Source organism: Dermacentor albipictus, unplaced genomic scaffold (assembly GCF_038994185.2).
Source record: "Dermacentor albipictus isolate Rhodes 1998 colony unplaced genomic scaffold, USDA_Dalb.pri_finalv2 scaffold_22, whole genome shotgun sequence".
NCBI lineage: Eukaryota > Metazoa > Arthropoda > Arachnida > Ixodida > Ixodidae > Dermacentor > Dermacentor albipictus.
The window spans coordinates 1,096,651-1,113,422 of record NW_027225576.1 but is presented as its reverse complement, the minus strand read 5'-3'; the positions used below and the strand labels follow the sequence as shown (position 1 = coordinate 1,113,422).

At 43.7% G+C, this 16,772-nt stretch overlaps 1 long non-coding RNA gene across 1 annotated transcript; it reads right to left on the bottom strand.

The window, feature by feature from the left end:
- Window positions 1–5,264: 5,264 nt before the first annotated feature.
- Window positions 5,265–16,358, bottom strand: LOC135916638 (uncharacterized). Its single transcript, XR_011509874.1, has 5 exons — window positions 15,969–16,358; window positions 15,187–15,292; window positions 13,654–13,771; window positions 11,153–11,265; window positions 5,265–5,388 (listed from the first exon to the last, which is right to left on the bottom strand). It is a non-coding gene; the product is annotated as an uncharacterized lncRNA (long non-coding RNA).
- Window positions 16,359–16,772: the final 414 nt, after the last annotated feature.

Sequence of the window (16,772 nt, the reverse complement as noted above, 5' to 3'; positions counted from 1 at the left end):
ATTTTGTCCTGTAGCTAATGACTAAATATTTTGGTTTCTTTTTGGCATGCCCGAAGTAACTAGTGCATTACCAAGCTCCCAATTCAAGAATGACATGTTATTGAAAGCGCATATATACGTGTTTGTGTTGTATTTGTTGTATTATCAGGCACAAAACAGGACTGTGAAAATTTTAATTGAAAAGCCGAACACATCTGAAAAAGTAGAGCAAGCAGTTTTCGTCAGGCGAACGCCTCGATTAACATCATAAAAATAAAAGTCGCAGTTTCGCCCGAAAGGCGAAGTATGGTGATTCCACGAGAGATCATCACGGGTAAAAAATATTCATAATTTAGATTTGATTGAATACCTTACCGTTTATGCGCATATCACTCGGTAGCACTAAAGTGAACGTGGTTTCTTTGCCAAATGAATAATTTAGGAGGAATAAATGACGAGATGCTTCAGTGTAGAGCGTCTATTTCATGGACAAGCCATTTTCACTAATTCGCAACAATGTGAAATACAATATATAACAGCTACAAAGAATACATTTATATGCGTAAAACGTAGGCGTAAAGGAGTGTCAGCTAGCACTGTTTAAGGATTTCGTGCAAAGTGGAAATGTTTTAGAAAAATATGTTAATTTGCTACAATCTTCAAAAGTTGCTATGCCTACGATTTTTTATCAACTAATCCAATCGATGTAGCCTTGTGAAATTTGGTGCACTGTGAGACCTTAACTTATTCAACAATTATGCTGGATATTGTTGCTGTATCACAAATTAAAATTTTTACAACTCGCCTCAAATGTGAAGTTTTGACAAAAATGAACGCTTTTTAAAAAATCAAAATAAATAAAAACCATCGTGAATTTTTCTAAAAATCTCGTAAACAGCTTTCACAGGCAGTTCAAAAAAAACTTGTTGCAATATTTTGTTTGTAATCACAATACATGGGGGTCCCAGAGAGCAGTCGCCCCCAAAAGTGACCTGGGTGTTTGATATGCGGCGGGCTTCGTGCCCGTCAAGCGTGTCCCCGGTATCGCTCCCGTGGATCCCACAGCTAACGTCTGCAGCCTCATCCGCTTGATGCGTTAGGGGCTGGTTGTCGGACGACGCTTTCTCCACGATATCGAGTTGTGTTCCGCATCGTCCTCGGACGAGTCAAATACGAAAGCGCCGAAGGCGCGGGCGTGACCCGTCGCCTGGCGGCTTTGCCGTCTCGGCTACGTTGCAAGTGTCGGTCGGTCCACCTGTGCTGCGGGCTCAAGAGAAACCGCAAGCCGCGATCGAGTCGACACAACCAGTCTATCGAGATTGTTGCGTGCTTCTTGCCGCGTGGCGATACCCGGCCCTGCGGGGAGGGCGCCGTAGCGAGCTCGAACGCCGTCATCTCGGATTGTGCAAAGTGCTACCCTTTGCAAGAACGAAGCGTGTTGGGGCGCCTGAAGGTGGCCTCCGCATCGCGAAAACGGCGTCCGGCCTGCTTGAAAGGCGGGACGCGCAGTTGAACGATTACCTGGTTGATCCTGCCAGTAATCATATGCTTGTCTCAAAGATTAAGCCATGCATGTTTAAGTACATGCCGAAATAAGGCGAAACCGCGAATGTAAAAACTTTCCTTTCGTTCCTTCTTCTCCTCCCTTAAACTGGCTCTCTTAACTACTACACGCAGACACAAAGCAACAGCGCGCGCATTCGATCCCATAGATGAGACGAATATATATATATATATATATATATATATATATATATATATATATATATATATATATATATATATATATATATATATATATATGTATATATAATTATTAGTCATAGCTCTCGTAGTACAGCCCTCTGGGCCGTTTCTTTTATTTTTGGAAAGTAGTCCTATTAGGGTTATTATAATTACACGAAGGTATTTCGCCCTAGTCAGCAGCAGTCCTTCAGATAGTTCAGATAGCGCGCATTCGATCACTCTGGCTAGCTTCCCACGCTATGCGTGCCGCCCTCGCTCTTGTTTAAGCTTTTCCTAGACGCTAGAGCTATAATATGTCCGCGCAACATTGAGCGAGCGGAAAGCACGTGTTCTGCTCTTGGCCGGCGGAGAAGGGAGGCTTTGTTCCGGCCGCAAAGCCCTCCACGTCTCAGTAAGGTGCCTGGTGGGGGTCTCGTGCGGACGCTGCCCTCTCGTTGAGCGCATATTCCCCTCATCTTTTAAAAGGTTCAATACTTCCAAGCATTTGTCTCGCAAACCATACTTATTTCAAGGGAATTTTCCACGTCTCAATAATTTCTCTCGTCGTATTCGAGTGCTGATTGCCGTGTTATCGTTTGTTAACGACGCTCTTCCTCAAGTCTAAATATTTTAAGGCAGTGTGTCGTGTGCGTATAATGGCCACGCAGGCTTATATCGCCTTCCGTTTCTCTACCACGGGTACGCTTTAAAACCACGGCGCTGCAATTCTGCTTCAGAGACTTTCCTTTCCTTCCTTCTCCTCCCTTAAACTGGCTTCTTAACTACTACACGCAGAGACAAAGCAACAGCGCGCGCATTCGCTCACGCGCTCGCCGAGTACGTGATCAAGCTTTTCCTAGTCTCTAAAGCCGCTCGAGTTCACTCTTCTCAACGGGCGGCCATTTTTCCAAGAAAGTATGCATTCCAACCGTCGCGGACAACATCAGTCCCTTTCCACGTAAGTATGAGGCTCGGAGCAGGAGCTATGGCGCTTCAAAGTAACCTGGGGCCTGACGAACCAACCGACTGAGCTATCTTTCCGGGCAACATCCAAGGGTCACGAGTTCAAATCACTTGTTATGTTCCTTTTTTTTCTCCCCCTTTTTTTCTTTTTTTCTTTCTTTTTAATGTCTTTTCCTTTATTTTATCACTGTACGGAAACCCTCCTAAAGAAACAAAAATTATATATATCCTCAATGATGTATGGCCACACGTGCAGGTCATAAATACCAGGTTCTCTAGCCGAGTGCCATCCACGCGGTATAACCGAGCTCAGATTGGTACACCTTGACTGATCAAATAGGGCACCACTGTAGGTTAAATGAGGCGTAGAACTCCTGCGGGACCCGCCGTGGTTGCTCAGTGGCTATGGTGTTAGACTGCTGAGCACGAGGTCACGGGATCGGATCCCGGCCACGGCGGCCGCATTTCGATGGGGGCGAAATGAGAAAACACCCGTGTACTTAGATCTAGGTGCACGTTAAAGAACCCCAGGTGGTCGAAATTTCCGGAGTCCTCCACTGCGGCGTGCCTTATAATCAGAAAGTGGTTTTGTCACGTAAAACCCCATAATTTAATTTTTAATATAACTCCTGCGGGTACGATAGAGTATCAGTCTCCCGTACAAGAGGACCGTGGTTCAAATCCCGGTGCCGCGCAATTCTCCACCGGAAAATACAAAAAAAAACGTGTGTTGTGAAAATTGCACAAACAGGCCTGGAGTGCGGCCTGATCCCGGTGACGAGAACCGGTAACGCACTCTCTTACCAGAGCAGGATTGGCCACCCTGGTGCAGTACTTGGCCACAACCTCCTATATGAATACAACAATCAAACCCCGGCCCTCAGTCTCCAGCAGCCGCGAAGCAACTGACCACGGCGGCGGTCAGATCTGTGACGCTGCAGAGGGTGCTAAGAATACCTGGCTCCGGACAGGCCGCCATTGGAATCTGAACCTGGCAACGTTTAACATTAGAACGTTATCTAGTGAGGCGAGTCTAGCAGTGTTATTGGAGGAATTAGAGGGTAGTAAATGGGATATGATAGGGCTCAGTGAGGTTAGGAGGACAAAAGAACCAATTACAGTGCTAAAAAGCGGGCACATACTGTGCTACCGGGGGTTAGCGGAAAGACAAGAACTAGGAGTCGGATTCCTGATTAATAAGGAAATAGCTGGTAACATACTGGAATTCTACAGCATTAACGAGAGCGTGGCAGGTCTTGTTGTGAAACTTAATAAGAGGTACAAATTGAAGGTAGTACAAATCTATGCCCCTACATCCAGTCATCATGACCAGGAAATCGAAAGCTTTTATGAAGACGTGGAATCGGCGATGGGTAAAGTCAAAACAAAATGCACTATACTGATGGGCGACTTCAATGCCATGGTAGGCAAGAAGCAGGCTGGAGACAAGTCAGTGGGGGAATATGGCATAGGCTTTAGGAATAGCAGAGGAGAGTTATTAGTAGAGTTTGCAGAACAGAATAATATGCGGATAATGAACACCTTTTTCCGCAAGCGGGTTAGGCGAAAGTGGACGTGGATGGGCCCGGATGGTGAGACTAGAAATGAAATCGACTTCATACTCTGCGCAAAGCCTGGCATCATACAAGATGTAGACGTGCCCGGCAAGGTGTGCTGCAGTGACCATAGGATGGTAAGAACTCGAATTAGCCTTGACTTGAGGAGGGAACGGAAGAAACTGGTACATAAGAAGCCAATCAATGAGTTAGCAGAAAGAGGGAAACTACAGAAATTCCGGATCAAGCTACAGAACAGGTATTCGGCTTTAACTCAAGAGGACCTTAGTGTTGAAGCAATGAACGGCAATCTTGTGGGCATCATTAAGGAGTGCGAAATAGAAGTCGGTGGTAACGCCATTCGACAGAAAACTGGTAAGCTATCGCAGGAGAAGAAAAATCTGATCAAGAAATGCCAATGTATAAAAACCTCTAACCCTACGGCTAAAATAGAACTGGCAGAACTTTAAGTTAATCAACAAGCGTAAGACAGCTGACATAAGGAACTATAATATGGATAGAATTGAACAGGCTCTCAGGAACGGAGGAAGCCTAAAAGCTGTGAAGAAGAAACTAGGAATAGACAACCCTATTGAAAAAATATGTATGAGAATTTCACGAGAACTTCTGTACGCTATTATTGCTCCGTAGACTCGACGACGTCGCACATCACATGTGTACGAGTGGACATCGTCAATGAACGAGATCGTTCTCGTGTGGGTATATTAAACGAGATTATTCTCGCATAGCTGTGCTTGACGAGATAGTTCTCGCACGGCGATGCGAAACGATATCGTTCTCGTTTGTGTATGCTACATGAAAATGTTCTCATTCAGCTATGCAAAATGACACCATTCTTGTTTAGCTGCATTCTACAAGTGTTCGCATTTGTGTTGAATGAGTTCTTTTGTTCATGCAATATTTTTGGTGAAGTTCCACACAGTAACACATTCTGCCAACATTGCAGCGATTAATTTCGATCACGTGAGTCGGCCGATATGCCAGCTCAGAGACAAAGAGGACACTTTTTAGGGCCCACAATTAACACAAACCATCTTTATTTTGTATTCCGAAGCATCGTGACCAGGTGCTTGTTCAGGTCCTTCAGCCTCCTTGCCTCCGTATCCACAGTGTTCGGCGTTTTTGAAACAGTGCTCGTATGCATCTGCACAAAAATGTAAACAAAGCAGCCGGCCCTGTTAGATTACAACAAGCCATTGGAACTGACATGCACAATAGGTAGCTCCACTGCATAACTGATTTGGCTGGTTCTTGCATGATATTGTGTGAAAAGCGTGAACATCTCACAGAGAAACAGGAAAAAGAGAACACGGAGGCTCATGAGTTTTCTACCTACGTAAATTGATATTTCAAGATTAACCACAGCAGTTGAAAGCAAGTGCTCGTCCTCGCATTGTCTTGTTCTCGTCTCTGTTAAATGTTCGTGTTTCACAAAGAATAGAAATGGCTGCAGAATTGCAATACAAGACCAATGAAATAGTCTAATACTTTTCCACAAGTATTTTACATTAAATGAACAAGTATAACCAGCACAATGCGTTGGCGGGCTAGTTGGTGCGAATCCATGAATACTTTGTTTAGCGCGAAACGACACACACAAGAAAGACGACAGGACAAGGCGCTACTCTGAACTGACAGCATTTTATTGCGTCACTCCTTTATAGACCGCTCAAACCAAAGGAACATGCGCAGTGAGCACCATGCGGTGGAGCCACCAACAACATCCGATCCAAAGAGCGCACTCATGCGACAGAATCCAAAAAACCAAATTCAGCGCTGTACAAAGTTAAGGAAAGCACACTACTGCACTGCGACTCCAATGACTTAATGAAAAATGCTTCCGATAACTCTTGGGCGGTGGTGTCACGGCTCTTTTTCAAGATCGTGGTATCAGAAAACATGGGTTTGCATTTGGACGTTTTACAATGCTGAGCCAAATGGGAACCTTTGCCTGTTGCTATGGGTCATGTATGGCTTATGTTCTCTAAGGCGCTCGTTAACACAGCGGCCTGACTGCCCTACATACACTTTGCCACATGACAAGGGAATGTTATATAAACGACACCGACGCTGCATTCTACAAACTTCACATAGCTCTTTTCACAATCAGGTTTTTTACTTATTTTAGAAATACGGCAGCACAACATTGACAGTTTCTGAGGAGCGGAAAACACTACCGGAATTTGGTATTTAGTGGCGACATTCTTTAGATTGTGAGCCACTCTGTGGCAATACGGCACAACTTCAGGCCTCTTCTTTTGTGTGATGCAGTTACTTTTGTGCCGCTTCCCTTTCAGTTTCTGAAGCAATACTTCCGAGACTGATGTTACCACCACACTTGGGTAACCAGCAGTCTGCAGCCTATTTAACTGTGCAATGAAACTCATGTTCGCAGAGTGATGACAAAATTGCATTAAGGAAGATTCTAAACACATCAAAGCAATGGCGCGTTTCACAGTCTTTGAGTGCGCAGACGCTTAAGGTAAAAGTTCCTTACGTGCGCGTGGCGAGTACATCCGACAGGCGTGGCCTGTTTGTAAGGATAGCTGCAAATCTAAAAACTGGAGTTTACCGTCCCTAGATAGCTCATGTGTGAAAGTTAAACCTTTGCCATTGTCATTGAAAAGTGTTAAAATATCAGCTACCATCACAGAGCATTCGTTGTTGGTCTGTTTTATCACAACAAGAAAATCGTCAACATATCTAAAAATTTGAACCGAGTCATTTTTTAAGGCACTCTTAAGAGTGCGGTCGACAAAAGATAAAAAAATATTACAAAGAGCAGGCGCCACACATGAACCAATACACACACCATTTTTCTGGATAAAAAGGTTATTTTCGAACAGGATAAAAGTTGCACTTAAATAAAATTCAAGAAGGGACATGAAACCTTCTGAAGACAACCCGGTGGCATTGCAAAAATCTACCTCGCCACTTTCTTCGATGCACGTCATCACACTGCGAAATAGCTCATCATGCGGTATTGAATAGTAAAGATCTTCGACATCAACAGAAAAAATGTCGGCTACTGAATGGTTGTCTTCCAGAAAGGAAACAACATCGAAAGAATCCTTTATGCCATAAGGATCATGAATAGTTAAATGCTTCAACTGTTTTTGCAAAAAGCGGCTAACCAAAACCTGCCAATAGTTGTTTTCACTGACTATTGTTCGGAAAGGCACATCCGGTTTGTGTGTTCTTGCAGTGAAAAAAAAAACATCTAAAGCAAGTACCTTACATTGTTTACCATCTTTCACAATCTTGGTGAGGCCTATATTTTCCAACAAAGAAATGGCTTTGCGTTTTACCTTCTGAGCTTTCTCATTTGCCAGAATGAAGTGTTTGTTGACAGCCTCAATGGCTTTTTTGTTGAAGACAGCAGACGGAGCTATCACAAACCCGCCCTCTTTGTCACTCAGTAACAGCCGCAGTTCATTGTCTCTAAAGAAAGATACTGTCCTTTTGATCACAGCTGTCGAAGGTGGCGCGCTCCCAGTGGCGGTCCTACGAAGGTTGTCCACCCTATCGAGGAGGCACCGCTCCTGGTCCTCTAGTTCTGCTTTCCTTGCGATGCGCCTGTTCAAAGCCAGTAGCTCATGTGCAGGAATTCTTGGTTCCGTGCTGTACTTCGGCCCATTCTTTAGCAATGCAGCAACTTCGTCAGGAAGCCTGACGTCACCGAGTACCTGGAAACCTGCGGTGACCGGTTGCGTTTTTTCCTTTCTGCACGGTAGTCTGGACCGGAGGAGTAGCAGCAGCTGTGTCCACCAGAATTCTGTAGTCCAAGTTGATAGAAGTCTGTAGAAACGAAACTTCTTCTAGGCCACAATAGGTGCATCGCGCGAGTAGCACACAGCTCTCAACCAGTCGTACAGAAGGCGTACCTGCCCCCAAATTTCCGAACGAAGAATCCGACACATTTGCCGCACGTGACCGACGGAAGGCCTGACGTTCCCGAAGAGACTCGCCACATCTTGAGGAACATGTCCATTCTTCATGCAGAACGTAAGCATCCTTGCACGGCACACAGCAAAAGCTATGTGACTGACCAGAACAGCAGGATCAGGAGACAAATATCAGTGGGCCCTGATATTTGTGTGTCTGTGTCATAGGCCTCACCAAGATTGTGAAAGATGTAAAACAATGTAAGCTACTTGCTTTAGAGGTTTTTTCACTGCAAAAACGCACAAACCGGATGTGCCTTTCCGTACAATAGTCAGTGAAAACAACTGTTGGCAGGTTTTGGTTAGCCGCTTTTTGCAAAAACAGTTTAATCATTTAACTATTGACGATCCTTATGGCATAAAGGATTCTTTCGATGTTGTTTCCTTTCTGGAAGACAACCATTCATTAGCCAACATTTTTTCTGTTGACGTCAAAGATCTTTACGATTCTATACCGCATGATGAGCTATTTCGCAGTGTGATGATGTGCATCGAAGAAAGTGGCGAGGTAGATTTTTGCAATGCCACCGGGTTATCTTCGGAAAGTTTCATGTCCCTTCTTGAATTTTATTTAAGTGCAACTTTTATCCTGTTCGAAAATAACCTTTTTATCCAGAAAAATGGTGTGTGTATTGGTTCATGTGTGGCGCCTGCTCTTTGTAATATTTTTTTATCTTTTGTCGACCGCGCTCTTAAGAGTGCCTTAAACAATGACTCGGTTCAAATTGTTAGATATGTTGACGATTTTCTTGTTGTGATAAAACAGACTAACAACAAATGCTCCGTGACGGTAGCTGATATTTTAACACTTTTCAATGACAATGGCAAAGGTTTAACTTTCACACATGAGCTATCTAGGGACGGTAAACTCCAGTTTTTAGATTTGCAGCTATCCTTACAAACAGGCCACGCCTGTCAGATGTACTCGCCACGCGCACGTAAGGAACTTTTACCTTACGCGTCTGCGCACTCAAAGGCTGTGAAACGCGCCATTGCTTTGATGTGTTTAGAATCTTCCTTAATGCAATTTTGTCATCACTCTGCGAACATGAGTTTCATTGCACAGTTAAATAGGCTGCAGGCTGCTGGTTACCCAAGTGTGGTGGTGACGTCAGTCTCGGAGGTATTGCTTCAGAAACTGAAAGGGAAGCGGCACAAAAGTAACTGCATCACACAAAAGAAGAGGCCTGAAGTTGTGCCGTATTGCCACAGAGTGGCTCACAATCTAAAGAATGTCGCCACTAAATACCAAATTCCGGTAGTGTTTTCCGCTCCTCAGAAACTGTCAATGTCGTGCAGCCGTATTTCTAAAACAAGTAAAAAACCTGATTGTGAAAAGAACCACGTGAAGTTTGTAGAATGCAGCGTCAGTGTCGTTTATAAGATTCCCTTGTCATGTGGCAAAGTGTATGTAGGGCAGCCAGGCCGCTGTGTTAACGAGCGCCTTAGAGAACATGAGCGATCCATACCAACAGGCACAGGTTCCCATTTGGCTCAGCATTGTAAAACATGCAAATGCAAACCCAAGTTTCGTGATACCACGATTTTGAAAAAGAGCCGTGACACCACCGCCCGAGAGTTATCGGAAGCATTTTTCATTAAGTCACTGGAGTCACAGTGCATTAGTGTGCCTTCCTTAACCTAGTAAAGCACTGAATTTGGTTTTTTGGATTCTGTCACATGAGTGCGCTCTTTGGATCGGATGTTGGTGGTGGCTTCACCGCATTGTGCTCACTGCGCATGTTCTTCTGGTTTGAGCGGTCTATAAAGGAGTGACGCAATAAAATGACGTCAGTTGAGAGTAGCGCCTTGTCCTGTCGTCTTGTGTGTGTCGTTTTGCGCTAAACAAAGTATTCATGAAGCATAACCAGCTCATGCAAGTGAATACACAGATTTCACAGCTTTTTGCTACCGCACTGCGGAATATGCAGATGGAAAACACTGCATAGATGCCAGTGCAGAATTGTTTATAGGAAAGATTAATGCACCTTTAATACCACTATAGAAACTAAATGACAGTTTTTGTTAGCATGTTAGAGCACTCAATATGACCAGCTTCTATTACATAACATTTCAGCTGCTGTCTGGCCCTGCTCCCGATACTGCACTGGTCAAACATAGGTGCAACCACACTCTTCAATGGCTTTTTGTATTATTGCGTCAGCTTTTTAAGGCTAATTTTAGCCCCCCCCCCCCCAGTTATCTGGGAGCCGTTGCATCACAGTGACGAGAGCTGAGACAAGGATCTGATTGTACGACAAGGTTAATCTTCCTCTTTTGCTTACTTAAACCTCCCCTCACTTTACTAATTATGTGGCACAGCAACACAATTGTTATATGCCGCCTCTTTAAAAATGCCTAATTTATTGTACAGGCAGAAATAGCTTCGCTAACCGCAGCACTACTCAATTTTCATTAAAAAGAATATCTTACTCCTGAAGCAGTGCAACAACTACAGCTACCAAACTGGTTGTTTGCTGGTGCAAAATATTAATAAGCTTACCGGCTAGTGTAAAAACTACAATATTTTTATCGTCATATCAGCATTCATAGTAGCCATGCCATGTGTCGCATTCGCAGTTGTGCAAGCAACATGCATTGCCGATTTATCTGTCAGCATTGCCCTTTCGCTTCTCGCTTGATATTGCTGGGCAAGCAGTCAAACTGGATAGTTAGACACTGCCTGTCACCTCCTTACCTTCCTTATGAATTGTGCATTAAATGAGGATTTTTTCTTGGTGAAACAGTTCTAGTTTGAGGCCTAAACAAGCTCCAAGGGAGTTTGCATTTAAGGAGTGTAACCATCCTCTGAAAACATGTACATGAGGAACACTGCAGAAAGAGCACTTCAAAAAAAGAACACGAGTGTATTTATCCCCAAGGCCAAACCTTGTGTCTTCTTAAATATTTGTCAAGTCAAACTCAAAATTGGTACTGAGGTGCAAGGTGTCCACAACATATTACCTTGTGAAAGCACAGTGGTGCCTGGATGTTGTGGGACCAGCTCGGACGTGGAGATCATCACTGATCAGCAACACTGCAGTCTCCTTACAGCTTTTCTGCAGGCCCAGCCACACCTGCAATAAAACAAGTGAGCTTGGTGCCACAAAGTACTGTATTTACTCGCATAATGATCGCATTTTCTTGTAAAAAAAAATGGTCACAAATTCAGGTGTGTGATCATTATGCCGGTTAAATTTCCCGCAAAAAGAATTTTTTTCATCCCGCGTTTGCTGCGGGATGGCAATAGGTCAAGAAATAAGTGGCTGCCACTGTATGTAGTGCGGGACACCGAAACAAAAGTGGCGGCCAGCATAGCAAGCTGAAAACACCAAATGCGCCGAACGCGATTTTTTTTTCTCTCGAGTACATTACTTGCATTGAAAGTTTCTTCCATATCAGTAATGAATAATATCGTTAATATCGGTAAGTTTGTGGCAATAACGTCGCCATGTCCACTATGAGGGGGCAGAAACAGATGGGCACGCTTAGCTGCCAGTGACATAGAAAGACACGGCGGGCATGCTGCAGAAACTGCGGCATTTGTCTTCACTACTATCCTAATACAGCACGTTTGTGCTAAGGGTGGGCAAATATCTTAGCTGTGTTACAAGTGTCGGCGTATGGATAGGGTACACTTCTAACGTATCAGTGTAAACGTGGCTGCTATTGTTGCCGCTCGTGATTTGTTGCGTGCCCACGAGTGCAGATGAGAAGAATCGAAAGGCATCTATTTTGTTGCTGTTAACCACAACCATTACAAAGCCTACACATAATAAAGGCAATTTTGGTTGTAGCTTTTTTGTCATAGAAGTGCGGAAAGTAATGAAAGGAATGAAAACGAGCATCTGCTTAAAAATGTTTGGTGCGTGCAGACCACTTGGTTTATCTTGAAGAGTTGTTCGCGTAGCATTCGACAGATGGTAAGCGCGATCATTAATAGCTAGACTTGGCACATGACATATCGCTGCAGCAAGTTAGGGGTGCAATCATTACACAGGAAATAAAAAAAATCGAATTTGGACGACAAAATTCAGGGCTGCGATCATTACGTGAGTGCGACAATTATGAGAGTAAATACGGTAAATATAGAAAGTGACACTGTGAACAAAGCAATACTTATTAGGTATGAAATGCTGATATTCGCCCGTAGAAAGCTTTAAGTAACAAAGCCTGCAAGATAAGAAAAATGCAATGTATGGGCCATCTGTACAAGAACATTAATCAAAGGTCCCTTCATTTTTTAGTCCCTTCTCCTCCTCATGCATAGATGGCAGTCAGGTTAAGTAAACTGGACCAGATTGCCACATAGTGTAAGCAAAGGTGGTCACTTTGCGGGTTAATTATGATACAATAGCACAACATGCATCCCTACAGTTGTTTTAATGTGTTCCGTAATGCTAGCCACCTTGTAGGCCCTACAGTGTCAAAGCATCCATAACTTTAACAGCGTTACCCAGTAGGGATAACCAATAAGTGTCCACAGCAGCACAACTCAGCATATCTATCAGGAGGCTTTCGTTACACTTTTACAATTCTCCTCTTATGGCTTCATCCCAATTTTTGTCAATACAAGCTTGAAGCCTCTGCACAATCTGAATGCACCAGGGCACTATAAAAAATACCACATCTTCCTACCCAATTCCATGTTAAATATAAGACTGGAAAGTTCACTATCATGTGCAGAACAAGCCAAATTGTTCTGGAATCAAGTAATCTTCCACTACCTGTGAAAAAAAAGCATGCAAGAAAGAGTACGTCGAGCACAGGGGTGTTGATGGATATTAAATACCACTGTCGTGCAGTAGACACGACGTCAACAAAACAGGCCAATGTATAAATGACTGGATCTGCAACCATGTCAACTGAATGCTCAGGTCATTTAGTGGTGCAAAGCTCACTTGCATTATTTTGTTTGAAAACTATGCAACTGTGGCAATGTGTTACGAGCATAGGGCTGGCAAGATTTGTGAGCCTTTCCTTACATGTGTTACAGAGAATCTGCGAGTTGGCTCGCCCTCCAGTGGATTATCAGATAGCAAGACTGCTTATTTATCATTGTAAAACAAGTGTCATAGTAGCCATGCTTCTTTTCGCAGTTGTGTGAGCAACATACATTGTCGATTTATCTGTTCTTGCCCTTTCACCTCTCACTTTATATTGCTCTGCAAGCAGTAAAATTGGATGGCTGTTAGACTGTTATGTCCTGTCACCTCCTCACCTTTCTTATGAATTGTGCATTAAATAAGGCTTTTTTCTTGGTGAAAGAGTGCTACTTTAAGGCATAAACAAGTTCCATGGCAGTTTGCATTTAAGCATCCTCTGAAAACATGTACATGAGGAACACTGCAAGAAGAACGCTTAAAAAAAAGAACACGAGTGTACTTATCACCAAGGCCAACCCTTGTGTCTTAGCATATTTCTCAAAACTGATACTGAGGTGCAAGGTGTCTATATCATATTACCTTGTCAATGAAGCAAAGCACAGTGGTGCCTGGATGTTGTGGGACCAGCTCGGACGTGGAGATCAGCACTGATCAGCAACACAGTAGTCTGCTTACTCTTTCTGCAGGCCCAGCCACACTTGCATTAAAACAAGTGAGCTTAGTCTCACAAAAGTATAATATAAAAAGTGACACTGTGAACTAAGTAATTCTTATTAGGTATAAATAGGAATGAAATGATATTCGCCCATAGAAAGCTTTGAGTTAACAAAGCATGCGAGATAAGAAAAGTGCAATGTATGAGCCATCTGTGCAAAAACATAAATCGAAGGTCCCTTTTTTCGCTTCTCTCCTCGTTTTCGTGCATAGATGGCAGACAGGTTAAGTAAACTGGACCAGACTGCCACGTAGCGTAAGCAAAGGTGGTCACTTCTTCGGGGAGCAGCCTGTAGGCTGCTTCTTGAAAGAGTATTAGAAAATGCTAATAATGCATATATGCATTATTCACAAGAGGCCTTGTTTCTCTCAGAATGCCACAGCCAATCACATATGTCAAACTGACCATTTTAAAATGCATGAAAAGTACAGCATAGCTTTGAGGGTACCCCAAACTACTGAAATTCACATCAGCCAAGTTCAGCAGACAACACCATAATCAAGCCTCTAGAAGTTGTGCATATTATTGCAAGTTGACAGAATAATGAGGAAGAGAAGGTGAGGGAGATGGTGCCACTATAGCATAGTTCAAACTCTATCCCACATCATGTGCAGAAGGGCAAAGAATGCGCAGCTTTCAGTTATACTCTCACCTGTGACAACTGCACCAGGTTTACTGACATGCGTAACAAGCAGTATGTGATACCACGTTATTGCATCCTGCAACTGATGTGACATCAGAGATCAGCTTCAAGCTTGACGCTAAGCTATACTAGGGACACATAATGAACTGGCTACATTAAAATCTAAAGCAAAAGTGTTGAACATTGTTTGCCAGCCTGTGCACTTCATATTTTACAAAAATTCTAGACAGAAATCCTGTGTTGGAAAGACAGCACGCACTTTCCTAAAGCTTTCTCTCAGCATCCACACTTTTCTATGCATACATTATTAACCATTATTTACCTTGACACACTGTACACAAGCAGCACACTTGGAAAAGCAGAAACTAACATGTTTTTAGATCAGTGAGTTTTTCTCAGTGCTTTTGTTGCTGCAAACTTAGCCTGCTTCTGGAACGTATCTTAATGAACTTACCTAAAGCAAGTGTCCCTTTGCTAATTTTATTAGGGATTTTTCATTGCTAGCAATTAAGAAAGCAAAGCGCCAGGACTATTTTTTACGTGCATTTTCGCAATCCTATGCCACCCCATTTCTCAGCAGCTTTAGAACATCTTCACTAATAAAACTTCGTTCTCATTACTTAATGGAACATTAGTAAAATTGTAGAATAGCAAGAATTTATAAATTGCATGAGAGACTCAGAAAAGTTGACAGGTGCCAAATACACGAACAGACCCTAGAACACATAAATGGCTGTGACCGTTTAGTACGTACCTTGTCAAAGCAGGCAGATCAGATGCTTTGTCGTGCTGTTCAAGCTGCATAGTGCCGCAGCCTATGTGGTGCAGAGATGCCTCCGTCTCAGGAAATTGTGACATCCCTAAACAATAAATGTTCAGTTTATTGTAATCACTGCTGAAACTGCAAACTTGTGATTTGACAACATCGCGTCAAATTGGGGAAAGCTCTCGTACAGCCAGCTACATGAAGCTGCATCCGCTTAGAGAAATTAAATATTTCATTCTTACATCACAGGCGGTTATTCAACGTGTCAAAGGCACGAAAACAAACAACACTAAACACAAGAAATACAGGTTGCCTTGGCGACAACCTATAAGCATCAAAGTTTGCATCCAAGCTAAAATCTTCTCACGAGTCAGATCATTTGGATCCCGTCGCGCGTTAACGTTAGCTGTGAAAACATTTGCGCAACACATCAACGTACTTCTAGAATTGTCTATACGATTTCTTGCTGAGAAATTACGTATAGAAGCAGTGACATTTCCTGCTTGAATTTTTTTGCCCGTTCAGACGAAGCGATGACCCGGCGCTAGCATACTTCATAACAAAAAGAAAATAAACAATAGATGAAGCACTTAGAACATTAACCTCGGGGTAATTTTCGTGAAACTTTTTGCTAAATGTGCACTCCGATATCGAACGAACATTAGGAAATCACTGTTATTGTTCTTGTAGCTGTACTAATCATCTTCTGCTGCGCATGACAAGGTAGTACACTACATGAACCATAAGAATGCGCAAGGCGCCGGGCTTACCGTCTGAGGCGAGCGCTCCTTCGTGTCCGTTCACGCCGCATCGACTGCACCGACAGTCCGTCCAGCGTAGTGTTGAATTGCGGTGAACTACAGCACGCGATAGCACAACTATCAACACATTCTTCCGTGCACTGTGACCCGATGCGGGAGCGGCGAGACAAAGAAGCGCGAATTGAGCGCACTACGATAATCAACAACGGCGCACCGCAAGAAACATACAGCGAGCTAATAGCGTTGCACAGGCCCCAGGGCTTAGTGATCGTTAATTCACACACAAAAAAAGGAGCACATGTTCTCTAAGCACCGCGTAAATATGATCAAACGATCAGCACCACATCGGCCGCCCGCCGCAACAACGCCTATAGAGCGATGGCCTATAGTCCTCTTTAAGTACCCCAATTCCTTGGCTATGCGCACCATGCAGCCCGCTGCCGTTCCCGCCACCGCAGCACTGCCATCGACCTCCGCGCCAAGAATCCGAGCGTCGTCTGCTATAGCCTGGCACAGTTATGGTTGTTAGTCGCGGCACTCGGCATTTACATGGTGCTCGCTGAATAAAGCAGCCGTTATTTCTTTCTGTTGTTTAAGCTGAAGTATAATATTCTACAGACACCATACCTGAGAGTGCACGTCCGAAGAAAGTGAGATGGAAAAAAAGGTGGGCCTACAAACCAAAGTGCACACGCAATGTTAACGCTTGGTGACCCACACGTCGCCGGTACTGGCGTCTCCATGAGCGCAAAACTTGGACCGGACGCAAAAGACCTCGACCGCCAGCCACGTGCCCGAGGACAGTTACAAGGC